This window comes from Taudactylus pleione, unplaced genomic scaffold (genome assembly GCF_031769625.1).
Source record: "Taudactylus pleione unplaced genomic scaffold, aTauple2 ptg000199l, whole genome shotgun sequence".
Classification (NCBI taxonomy): domain Eukaryota; kingdom Metazoa; phylum Chordata; class Amphibia; order Anura; family Myobatrachidae; genus Taudactylus; species Taudactylus pleione.
This window is the reverse complement of record NW_028284601.1, coordinates 11,514,864-11,529,334: the sequence shown is the minus strand read 5'-3', so window position 1 is coordinate 11,529,334 and position 14,471 is coordinate 11,514,864.

Here is a 14,471-nt window from a genome sequence, read left to right as displayed (position 1 = left end):
GGGTTGCTTTTAACCAAGCTAAGTGGTACTCCACTTAAGGGGTACATCGTGTATGTGTTTTTATTCATATGAGAACATGAAAATTATGGCCACCAGTGCTGAACTCAGTACTGATAGACAGGAATTTACATCCAATATTTCAGTGTCTTTTATCACATTGTCATCAGGGATAAAATACACATTACATAGAAAATGGTCTTACAGTACCTTACATCCTGCAGGCTCTATTGATGTCACCCAGTGGCCCATCACCAAGACAACTAGCCTAAAACTATAAGTAGAATAAGCATACATTTGCAAATGTTATTTAAGGATATACAGTATCTCACTAAAATATAGAAATAGTCCCAAACATTATGCAAATGTACATAAACCAGTAAAGTTTTCTGGCAGAATTATAAGTATGATAATCTCACCAATGAACAAGATAATTGCCTTTTATTTTGGTAGGCCTGTAATTCATTAATAAGTGGATATATCTCCTATTGTGCTAATACCTGAATAAATTTTCTAAAAATGTACAAATTGACCCAACAGGCTGTCACAGACTCTTATCAAACTTATAGACACTCCCCTACACAATCTCACAAAACATATTAATTTGCCAAAAAGACCCAATTTGAGGAGGTTTTGATGCACCATGGGGAATCGGTACTTCCAATGAGACTAGTAGCAATAGAACAAGCCATCTCCTATGTAATTATTTGCATGGTTTTGTTTATTAAAAGCAGAGTGCAACAATATTACATAAATATAAATTATAATACATAATTACATATATACATTGCACATTTTTTCATAATAAACTATAATTATACATAACTTCTTATATCTTCACACATCACCTCACACCCTACCCCCCTATTAGACCCCCACAACAATAACAAAAGAACACACCACAACCCCGACACACCCCCACCACAAGCTCCCTCCCCCTCACACTCCTAACCTAACCTAGCCCTAAGTAGCGGAAAGTTAAGTACAGCCATCTAGATGTATGTAAAGCATTCCTCTAAATTTTACTTAACACCATTCCTGTGACAGGGCAGAAAGCCTTTAAGAATTGACAAGAAATAAGATTGTTGCTACCCAATTAAGGGGGTCTCAGATGGCACCACAAGAGGGACCAGCGGATGGCGTCCATCCTCTTCTTGTCAATGTCTATCATCCGTCTCACCTCATGCAGAATCTCAACCACCACCATCTCACAGGGAAGTACTTTACTCTAAATCATAATGTGACACCATGCATTCCACGTGCAAAACCTAACTGCTAAGCTAACTAAAAAAAAGTGCATAGATCAAACCTTCCATATCTCTTGAAAGCCCCATAAGCCCATTCAGGGTAACTCAGGCCAGAAAAGCACGGGATGTGCAGAGCTCTTTAAACTTTTTTACAAACCTTTATGTTAAAGCGACACCCACAGAAAAAGTGGTTCATGGTCTCCTCCTCCCCTTGACACTCCTCCCATGGGCAACCATGATCATCAGCACCTTTCCATACAAAATTCCCACTCACATAAATCCTTCCATGGACGGAGAGTCAAGCAATGTCTCTAACCCTCAAGGGGATCCTCTGTGAGTTAACCGAATCAACCCCTCTGAACACATCTCACCCGGGCAGTCTTTTGGCGACAGCGGTATATAAAAATAGGCCCACAGAATACTCAACCCCAACTCCTTCCAGGTTGAGTTTCTAATATCTCCCATTTCCCGTCTCCATCATCTTATCACTTTCAGGCACAGGATTGTGTAGCTCGGGAGGTATCCAAGCTGGACTAGAAGAGCCTTAGCTTGATGTCCCTCTATTACATCTTTGCTGAAGGGCAACACCCATTCTCCAAAACCTTCTACTCATCGAGGGGGAGTCTTTAAAACAAGACACCCCAGGTTGAGTTTCAAAAGTTGTTACAGGGTTGACCATGCTCAGGCCTCCCTCCTCCATCGATCTGTAGGTGATGCCTCTCTTAACTATATTCATTCTGTTTCCCCATAACATCAGGAAAAACAATGAATTTATCCTAGACCACAATGATTGAGGCAAAAAACAGACATACAGTAGCTGATGTACAAAAACACTGGAACCAAGTAGACCTTGCACAAATCCACCCTTTCCCTATAAGAAAATTTCCATTTTCTTCAACACACTACATTCTGGGATACAATCTCCAGCTTCTACTCCCAATTTAGGGTGCCATAATCACCATGATCGAAATAGAGTCCTAAGATTTTGTTCTGTGAATTGGCCTTGGGTAGGCTGTCTGGAAGGTCAAATTCACCGCCTTCCTCCCCATCCAGAAAGATGGACACTTTTCCCGGTTCACTCTGGAGCATGAAGCCTCAGAGTATTCACAGATGAGTTGTTCCACCTGCCGTGCCTCTGCCCCAGTGGACAGAACCACCATGACATCATCTGCATAGGCCACTAACTTCAGCGCAGGACCCAGACCCAGCTGCACCCCCCTAAAGTGCCACTCTCTAGCCTTTTAATGAAGAGGTCAATCACAAACACATACAGGATGGGGCTCAGGGGACAACTCTGATGAACTCCAGAACCAACACAAAAAGTAGGGCCCACCCAACCATTCACAAGTGGAAATTTTTCGGCCTTACTGTATATTACTCTCAGCCAATTCACCACCCACTCTGGAAACCCATACCTTTCCAGTTCGGCCCATAGCTACTTGTGATTGACTTTGTGAACCCCTCCACTGGGTGAGGTGCCAGGATGTCAGAAAAGGTCTTATAAAATTCTGATGTTAGTCCATCCGGGCCTTGATATTCTTGACTGATAACTCATTAATTGCTCTCCTGACCTCCTCCACAGATATATCACACTCCAAAGAGTAAATCAAAGCATCAGGTTCCCTGAGTCCAGGTGTTTCCCTCAGAAAAACTTCCATCCTCTCCCTGATAAGTGACTTCTCAGATAACACATCATAGTAATAATCCACAATGACACCCAAGATGCCCTCTTTCACCTCTGATATGGCTGCGTGAAAACAATATGGTGGCTGAATGAAACCATAGCTAAAATGGATTTTGTATTTGTTTAAAAACTAATAACTATGTCTTTAATAAATCAATTTGCCTGTGTGTGTTAGAATATTGCTAAAAGCATCTTGTGCAAGAAATAAGGATGTATACCAAGCTGCAGGTTATGTCTGACTCAGAAACCAAGATGTGGTGAGCCGTTTATCAGAAATATAAGGAACAATGATGTCTGTACAAAGGTTAGATAACCTTTGCAATTTAAACATCATAAACCCATGACTTATTGCTTCGTGACTATAATGATAACTTTGGATATTGTCCAATATGACAGTAAAATAGTTATTTAATTGGTCTCATGTCTTTAGGCGAGTATGGCAATGACAATTATTTGATTGGTTTATGTGATATTAACAGTTTGATATATAAATGTATACAATGATTAATGTGGTGAGTTGGCAATACATTATTTTGCTAGCTCTGTGTATGCTGCACAATAAATCTACAAAGACACTTTATCATTTTAATATGATCATTACCTTATCACCTCCTAAATGACACCCTGACTATCATGCAGACCTCTAATCTCCCTTGTCTCGACTGTCATCCTACAGCTCTGGTAAGGATTGGGAAAGTGGTATATCCCATAATCTCTTTCCAGAACCAAGGAGGCCAGTCAGCTATACTGCAGCTCTTTCATCTGAGCTTTCACTCGGGAGATTTCCCCATCCTCTCCCTGCTCAGAGATCAAAAACTCCAATTTGCTTCTCAAACAAGGGTATGTATTTCTATTGCTACTAATTGGCAAAAGAAACTCCGAGCCCTTTTCTTGACCTCCTCCCACCACTCCAACCTACTCCATCTGGCATCCAACAGCATTTCCTGAGCCTGAAGGAATTCCCTAAAAGATAGTCTAATCCCCTCCTCCTTTAGGAGGTCAGAATTCAATCACCATATGCCCTGTCCTTTCTGAAGGGATTGTGCAACATTCAAGGTAACACTCAGAAAACAGTGATCGGAGAACTCAACCAAACTTGACAGAGGAGGCAAGGTCTGCAGAGTCTCCTTAACAAAAAAATCTATCTATTCTAGACCTACAACTAACTCTGTAATATGTGAAACCCGTGAGATCTGGATGATGGCGAACATGCAAATCAACCAGACCAGCCTCCATAATCATCCTAACTAAATACTTTGAATCAAAGCCCAGCATTGTCATGGAGCCTCTCCTGTCCTTTGGCTGAATCATGGTGTTAAAATCACCTCCAAAAACAATTTGCTGAGCTGTGAAGAGAAATGCCCCACCCCCTCTCCCACCATCACTAACTCTCTACTACCCTTTCTATCACCATCCCTACCATCATCCACCCCACACCCTTGATCTGGAGGATCCGGATCTGGTGGCTTATGGGCAGTTTGGGCAATTAGACAATCTTTATTCACCTCACTGCCTGGTAATCTTCCTGGGATCTCCCTCTGCAAGACTTTCCCACTGGGTTCTCCTGCATTATCCCTACCAACCTGAGGATCTTCCATCTTTATCAATAATCCTCCCTCTACCTCCTCTCCCTCTCTCACTGCAACACTATTCCCATCATGTCCCACTCTATGTCCTGCACATTCTCCTCCACCTCCCTACTATTTTTCCCCTTCGGCCACTTCCTTTCATTTCCCTCCTCCTACCTTTTCTTCCCTCCTCCCTGGCCCTTCTCCTGACCAACTTTCCTCCCTCTACTTCTTGCTACTTTTGTCACCAAAACCCAATCCTCCCTTTCATAGTTATCTCCCCCTCTTCCTCTTCATCTGTAGAAAACACATAAAATCTGTTACTTAAGATTATTCCCGAATCCTCTCCCTTCTTTTTCTTCTTCCCTTTTTTCTTTACTTCCAGGAAAGCACCCCCCATCCCCACTAGTCCCCTGCCCTCCTAACTTCTACTTTACTACTTTTCCCTCCTGTACTTCCACTACCACCCCTTTCTTCTTAGCACCATCTTCTCTACCTTGTTCCGCCTCCTACCACCAAACTGATCCGCATCCCAGCATCTGCTATACAGATGCCCTTCTCTTCCACACAAATTGCATGTTACCATATTGCACATTTTTGAAGTGTGACCTGTCTAACCACATAATGTATATTTGGTTACCCCACAATCCGCACTGAGGTGACGTGTGTCCCCACATTTGAAACATGTTTTTTTTTACCTTCGTAATACACCTGGATCCTATCCCTACCAATGTAGGTCGCGGACGGTATATGACTTGTACCAAAAGCAATACAGATTGAGTCTCCCATATCCAAATATTCTGAAATATGGAATATTCCGAAATACGGAAGTTTTTTGACATGACTGAGATAGTGAAACCTTTGAATTTGGATGGTTCAATGTACACAAACTTTGTCTAAGGCACAAATTATTAAAATTATTGTATAAAATTACCTTCAGGCTGTGTGTATAAGGTGTATATGAAACATAAATGAATTTCATTTCTGTACACAAACTTTGTTTGAGCCACAATATTATTGAAAATATTGTATAAAATGACCTGCAGGCTGTGTGTATAAGGTATATATAACACATAAATGCATTCTCTGTGCATATTTGTGTCCTATTCCCAAGATATTTCATTATTATATGCAAATATTCCAAAATACGGAATATTCGGTTATCCAAAATACCCCTGGTCCCAAGCATTTTGGATATGGGAGACTCAACCTGTACTTAATAATCTCACCTGTGCTGCATATGCCCTTCCCCATACCCCTTTTGTATATTAAATTTTGAGCAACCTTGTCAATACTTCACAGTGCCTGGCGAACCAATATCTTATATCATTCTCCAAAATGGACTCATTCCGGTCTAAAATTGTTATTTTTACCACATCTTGCCTGGACACCAAAGTAGCTCTATAGTCACAGTACGGCTTATCAGGCTTGCATAACAGCCACCTACCCCAAAACATTTGCATTCCACTGTTATTCAAAAAACTCTCATCAAAGTCCAGTGTCCTGGGTGGATGTATACATACGTAAAGATGCCTTGCTTCTATATCCAATGTAAACAACATTTCCAAGAAATCTCCCTTAAGCAGAGTTTCTCCCTCCCCCTCCACTTTAAATTGAATAACATTCCTCTGTTTTATTCCTCTGCCACTCTCCACCCTCATCTGTGGTCTTATTTCAGACTGCAGACTGCTGTCCTGTCACTGCACCAGCATACAAAATTTGCCCCGACACAGTTTTTACCCACTGCACATTATTTGCATCAGTATTACCCTGCATCACATTAACATTGTTTTGCACTTCATTCACATTTTGCACATTGCTCATATTACTGTTGTTAGACCCAGATGCCTCCACATTGATACCACCAGCACCACCAACACTTCTTTTACTCTAATTTTTACTTATCAATTCAAGAGAAGCTTTTACCCTCTCTGGGGTTTCTAAGTCACCGTACATGATGTCCAGTAGTTTCTTCTCCTGTGGCTGCAGGCTACCTTTGTCCAAACAGGGCAATACCTGTGCCTTTTTACTAATACAGCTGCCACCTGCCTTAGCTTTTAATACAGATCCCCTTTTTTTAACAACCCCTGTCCTTTTAGGCTATGACTCTCGTAGCCATCCCGAGTCCCGGGGTTCCCCTTGTCTCTGTTAGCCCAATAGAGAGCACGGCCTCTGCACCTCTGTGCGCCCTCAACCTCTGTGTCCTCGCCTCCAGCCACATCTCCATGGTCAAGCCCAAGGGAAACTTCTGCCGACGTGACAGGCACGACCTCCACTGTGACTTCAGCAGAGTTCCCCTCCTTACCGCCTACCTGTAATTTAGCCACACAGCCACCAGGAATCGCCACATACTCCAATACTAGGATCTCCGGTCTTCCCCATGAGTCACCGCCACATCAAAAGCACTTGGGCCCAGTCCTGCCTCTTTGGCAATACTCCGGCCTGGGACTCTTGCCATGTCAGCAGCCTTTTCCATGGAAAGCTCTCCTTCAGCACCACCCGGATCTCCCAGCTCAAATATGTCTATTTTTCTATTTATGCTAATTTTTTACTGTAGTTTCTACACCTCAGCAACTGTCTCTTTCAAACTTAGCTGCCCGAAGTTCATTTTCATTGTCGGAGACCAAATCCTCCTCTTCCTCACTGCCGGCAGACAGCATGCCTTCTTCAGTCTTCCCTGCTTCACTGCTTTGTGGGTCTGCAATATCTACTGCCTCCTCTCCACCTGTAGTTGCCTCACTACAGGGAGCCCCCTCATGCAGTTTAGGGGATTCTGGTTGCGACCCCTGTTCCATCACAGTGTCCACATTAGCATTCTCATGCTGTCCCAACAGGACATCCACAGGCTGGCTGGTATCTGTCCGATCTTCAGCCTGTGCATCCAGGTGTTGAAAAACCTTTTTCTTCATTTTAATTTTAGTCTTTACAGGCTGTGGTCCCTTCCATGGGGGACGCTTCACTTTGCCTGCCCAAGGAGGATGCATCCTGCCTGGAGAAGCCTGCAGGGAGACAAGCTGTAACCCAACACCTTAGTGGTGATCAGGAGCTCTGATCACACACAGCTGCTCAGTATAGTGATCAGTGCTATACACCAGATCCACAGAGAAGGGAGTATGGTGTTCGCTCTTCCACACTTTTTAAACATTTATGATGACACGATAGCAGTCTCACAGCTGATCGCTCACACATTATTGACCTTTGTAAAAACTTTTATGAAAAGATATAATTTCCAAAATCCTACTAACTTTATTAACACAACTTTATTCTGGAGTGAGTTGCCTGTCCTGCATCTCTCTGATTCCTCAGCTGCCCCTCTAATTGCTCCCATTACCACCCAGGAAATTCAGAAAGCCATTAAATCACTGAGACCTGGTAAAGCTCCTTGCCCTGATATCTTTGTGGTGATTACTGCAAATTACTTTCAGCCAGGATGTCTGATGCTCTAATGTTTCAGTTTTATTCTGGAAAATAACCTTCTTTCTAGCTATTTTAATTCAGTTACTATTAACATTTTACCAAAGACAGGGAGAAATCTTGAACTTCCTAATCTTATTGGCCTATTTAACTTATCTCGGATTATAAACTTTTCACAAAAATCCTGGTTGAGATATTTAAGTATTACTGCCTTCCATTATCCATGAAGACCAAACAGACTTTATTTAGAGTCATCATTATGTTTTAAATATTTGTAGGATTCACCGGCTACACTCCTTGATACAGAGAAGGCATTTGACCTGATCTCATGGAATCATATTTTTGATACACTAGCCTGCTTTGGCTGCTGCCAGAATTTACAGCTATTGTTCAATAACTCTAAACTCAAACTATACTTTCCAAGTATCGGTGAGACATGCCGGCCTGGGATATTTTCTACAAGAATTATGGTCAGTACTCTCTTTTTATACATATGCTATACACCATATTCAAATGTCTACAAGAAGGAGCTTTCCATTTCAATAAACTATGAGCATCCTGGTCAAGCCAATAATAACATGGTGCAGAATGTTGTAGCTGATTTAGTCTGAGTACAGCCAACTCTGGAGATACTGGAACCAAATGTGGGAGGCCATCCTTTCCATTTCATTGAGGAAAACTTCATTGGGGGTGAAATAAGACATGCACTCTTAGGTTTTAGGTATATTTATAGCAGATTTATGTTTTACCTTGCTTTCTGGTGTGAAAAGAAGAGTAGAGTAGGTTTAAAGGGTATGAAGACATGTACTGCATTAACTTACCCTTGCCCACTCGAGCCAACAAAAAGTTGAACATATCTCAGATGCATTTACATACACCCTCATTGTGTGCATGGAACTACTGTAAATGTAGATGCACTGTATGCCTGTATTCTGAGTTATGCATCTGTGTGACCACAATGCCCCTATCCCTATGCTTGGTTTCATCGCCATAATGATTTTCACAGCACATTTGCACCAGCCCTATCTTTGTAACAAGAATTTCTTCTGAATACAGGTAAGTTTATGCATGTGTACAATTTTGCATAGCTTACAATTCATTTAACACTCTCATGACATGCCTTTGCTTAACTGCCTACAAGTGAATGCACATTTTTACTCAGCTATGCCCCTCCAGACACAAGTGAAGATGCCAATGTTTTGTGGATGACTCTGTCATACCATAGTTGAGCATGCTACCGCACGGCATGTGCAGACTATAAATAAGCAAGATCTGTACGCAAAACTGACTTTTGCATCTTGAGGTAGGCAATTTATCTCACTGAGGGGTATATTTACTAAAGTGAGAATTTTTAGAAGTTGAGATGTTACCCATAGCAACCAATCAGGTTGTACTTAACATTTAAATAGCACCTTGCAGAAGACATTAGCTAGAATCTCTCACCTTGGTAAAATTACCCCATAGATTTAAATGCTCACCACCCTTATCCAGGAGTCTCTATGACATTGAGGAAGAAGAAGTAAGTTTGCCTAACCTAGGTCAAAACAAAAAGAGAATCCCCCTGTCATTTATCTCTCTCTGTCCCTCTTTTGTCTATTCCCCATTTTCTCTTTTTCTTTTTTTTCATTACTCTCCTGTTACTGCAGCCTGTCCATATTACAGTAATCATGCTGAGATGGTATTGATAAGCTGGTACTCAGAAATACTTTTTACATGTTTTGATCATTATGCGTAACAGATATGCAAATAATTACCAGGATCAATACCAAATTGTTATCTTGAATGTTTTTTCTTTCCTCTTCCAATTTGTTTTCCAAAGGGTTCATTCAGTTAGCTCTGCAGTTAGTTTCTCTCATGCAGTACAACCTTGCCCCTTAATACATGCAGAACATATTCAAATATATGTACACACCTCACGCGTGTATGTGCACTGCAGGCTTATGATTTACTTGCTATGGTAATGTGGTCAAACCTTGGTTTAGTATAGTGGTGCCCAGAAAGGTGGATGAGCGAGCAGGGAATGTTGGCCTAGTATAGTGATGTTGGTGGCCGCCGCAGGCATTTTTCCAGCAAATTGCATATGCGCTGTGAGGAAGCTGCCGGGAAAATGGTGCCGCATCATTTCCCCGGTGATGTTACAATTCTCTTACACAGGAGAAATCGCAGGACTGCTGACCAGAGCAAGGTATGATGGAGGAATGGCTGTCCTTACACTACTAGGGCTAGCTGGAGTGTGGTTACAGTAAATGACACCAGCAGCAACAAATAATGGTCTGGGTACATCTTTGGACTAAGGCAGGAATGACCAGGACTGTAATGTGAATAGCAAGCTAACAAGACTAGACTAGAGTAGACATAACAAGACTGCACTATGACAAGACTGACAGAAAAACAGACAAGGACTGGACATGACAAAATAAGCACAGGATACTAGATATGTCCTAGAGGCCAGGGTGCAGCTTATACAGCCGGGACGTGGCTTGGAGAGCCGGGTGATACTGGGTTGAGTAAGCAGCCTCCAGATTGAGGTGCGGCTGGAGCAGCCGAGGTGTGGCTTTGAGAGCTGGGTAGTTCTTGACAAGAAGCAGCCTGCGGGCTGAGGTGCGGCTGGGACAGCAAAGGTGCGGCTTTGCGAGCCGGGTAGCTCTTGGCAAGAAGCAGCCTGCGGGCTGGTGCCAATGATGTGGCAATAGCCGTATGGAGAATGGTGGTAGCACGGGAGCTTACTAGGTGTGGCTGGGAAGCCGTATGGAGACAATCTCATGGAGAGAACAAAAAGCTGCCCATGCAGCTAAGCTGATGAAATCCACAGACATGCTGTAATGCATCCTGTGTTGCCCGGTTGACACAAGCAGCAGAGGTGGTCTAGGCAGGGTCCTAAACAGCAGACAGGTGGATTTAGATGCTGCAGTAACACATAATGGAGACAGTGAGGTGGAAACACTGCAGGTAACAAGATGAATGCAGACAGATAGGACTGTGGTATAATACTGCAGGGCTGAATGGAGACAGGATCCAGATTCAATAACCAAACTACTCAGTAGACTGGCACACACTTAGGAAATGAACACAGCAAACATATGCTGGTAATGACAGTATAATAGGCAATGAGAGCAGGGCTGGCTGTATACTTATGAGATGCAGGATCCAATCAGAGACCATTCCTGGAGAGTAATACCTAATCAAAGGCATGTATGTACCTGCTCTGCAGAGAGACAGCTAGTAATTAGTGGAGCACATGATAGAAAACACACAGACAGACCTGAATGACAGGCTATGATCTGAACACAGACAAGACAGGATTTCCAGCTACCTGCAAAAAGCCAGAACAAAGACAGGACATGATGCAATATCCCAGTAACAACTATGACTGGGAACTGCCACCAAGTGATTTGCTAACCGCAAATCCTAACAGGTGATCTGCACATATGCAATAGACTCAGGGCACACTGTAGTGCCCAAAGTCTGTTGATTCTGCAGTGGCTGGCCAGACGCATCAGTCGGCTGCCGGCTGCCAGAGTGAGAGGAGGGGGCCCATGACGGGGGATGCACATGGGCCCCCTTCTCTAAAGATGCCTCTGGCAGGAGCCATTGATGAGAAGGGGTGTGTTGCAGGTTTATGTCGCTGCTCTTACTGCACATGTTGATCTACTGACATGATTTTGGAGAAGAATCACATAGATTTTAAGCTTTTAGTTTGAAGCTGGAGAGTCTCCGACTCCACAACTCTAATTAATAGAATACATTTTTGTGAAGTACTGTATCATTTCTCATGCTTTCAGGATATCAATGTTTTTACACTGCTGAATTCTGTGCTGAAAGATCAGTCTTGTTTTAAGTACCCGACAGAATTCCACCCTGAAAATGTTCACAATGAGAAGGGAGAGTTTCAGAAGAATAATGCCTTCATGCCCCTATCTTTAGATAAGCACTTTGTCTCAGTATGAGTTATGCTCCTGACGAAGGTGGTTGTTAACCCCCGAAACGGGCGTTGGGCTGACTTATTATGGGATGGCATTTGCTGGCTTGGATGTGATGAGTATACCTTCTCCCTCTGATTGAAATGTGCCTTATTGATGTGCCACTTAAACATGCCTCCCGTTTATTGCTACAATATGCAGACTGATGCCATGATGTTCTTATGCTACCTTATGATATAAAACTTTTTCATTTTTTTGTACTTGGATGTGCTGGCTCTTTGTTCATGTGTATGTATATATATATATATATATATATATATATATATATATATGAACAAACTGCATAGCCCGACACTCTGGACCCACCATGGGGTCACTCGCTCCGATGCCTTCCCAACATAGGTCAACTCTGCAATAGGCGGCACTCGGAGACTTGTACTCCAGTGAAAAAAAGTGGTGTTTATTTCAACGTTAACATTTCGGGGAACGTGTCCCGTCCTCAGGATACACATAAGTGCACAACCAACAAATAAAAACTTAAAATAGGCTTACCTCCCTCACTCCCCCTGGACGACGCAGCCACTGCATGCAGGAAACCACGATCTCCGCTTCCGGAATCGGCACCACTGCTCCAACCAGAAGTGATGTCACGGGAATCAAACAGCGGTAACCATGGCAACCCTGTGAAAAAACTTAAACATTGTGGTGCTTACAGATCTGCTAGTGCAGCAAGCATATTATAATATGCATAAGACAAACATCCATATTCCCCTATGTTAGACCATGTCAAAACATAAATATTGATGTAACAAAATACAAGATTACATTTATAATCCCCTTAGATAACGTGCGTGCAGACTCTCTCTTAGTAAACAGTGATAGTGCCATCTAGTGGATAAAAAATATATATGTGCATATACTAAAATGTTATGACACACAGGGACAAATAAACCTTTGTATGAATAAAATATGTGATTAATATCATGTGACACAAAAAAAGACTGAAATTTAGGCAAAACAACTGTGTTTTAAAATCTATGTTTGAAATCTGTGTTACCCAATGAATTTACTCTCACAAGTGACAGAGAAAACTAAAGGCCTAGTTAGCGATGAATTGATGTATAAGACTAAAGATTTGGAGAGGAAAAAATGTGTCCCCTTTGTGACCACCTACAATGGACATGAGAGTAAAAAAAGGAGATCCCTACAGAATCATTGGCACATACTCCTTATGGATCCAAAATTGAAAGAGGTACTTCCCCTGAGGCCTGACATCCTATACAAGAAAGGCAGGAACTTAAAAGATATACTAGCACCAAGCATGATTAAAATTTGGACATTTAAAGCCAATTAAATTCTTCTAAGGTGTCTAGGATGTTACATATGTGGACAATACAATGTGTGCAAGTTCATTCACCCACGAAGGAAAACATTCTTTAACTTCGACAATTCCAAGGAATACAAAATCAAACAATATATGAATTGCATTACTACATATACCATCTACCTTCTGGAGTGCAAGTGTGGCTTGAAATATGTCGGCAAGACTAAAAGACCACTGAAACTGAGGATCCAAGAGCATGTCCGCAACATTAAAAACATAATTGAAGGGCATGCAGTATCCAAGCATTTTTCTGTTCAACATGACTCCAATCCTGAGGATCTTATCTTTAAAACAATAGAACATGTGACATTAGGTGAAAGAGGGGGGGAGCTCAGTGTGAAACGCAGGATTTCTAGAGGGGGGTTTCCAAATACTTGATTTTAGAGCAAGTGTGGCCAGTCCATGAAGAGGGCATAATTAGCACTTATCCAGCTTTAATATATTGTGTTGCATAATTCCAGCATATAAAGGACCAGCGATCACAGTAAGCCATTAGATGCGGCAGTAGGTCCATCCTGTCTGAGATAAAAAAAAATTTTCAGATGTGGACATCATTCCTGAGCATTGGAGCAAGTCCGGGAGTTTGAGGGAGCAGCAGAAGAACCTAGCACTGCCCTGGACATATATGTACATATTGGTCTCCATATGTACTGGATAGTGTATTATTATACAGTATTAATAATTAACCCTATTGATGGTCTATAGCAGTGCACCCCTAACAGTGCATGTTTTCTACATCTCCTAGTTGGTGCATAGGTGTATTTATTAGTGGCTGACACATTTTAAAAGATCCACAGGTGGTGCTAATCATTTCATTTGTGATACTGAGAAGAACATGCAGCACTAGTAACATTCTATTATATTACTATTTCTATTGTGGTCATGGTGTGTGCTGGGGATGGGGGTTTCCAGGCAGATGGAAACCCCCCCCATGTTGCCTATGGACCTAGGGAAGAAACTTTCAAGAAGAGAAATGCTCTGGATCTTCAAATTGAGGACCTCATTCAGAGTCGGTCGTAGCGGCCGCACGGTCGTACGCCAATGATGTTCGCTAAACTGCCCATGCGTAAAGTTCGCAATACGTGTGCGCAAACTAGCTGCTACGATCACAAATTTCTCTCTCCTTGAACACAGCCAGGTCGGTAGTTTGAGTGACAGAATGAGGCGTTTGTGGGTGGTAACAGGGGAAGGTGCTTGAAAACGGGGGAGTGGAGATCCGAACTCAGGCGTGCCTAATAAGGCGAACGGCGTTTTATG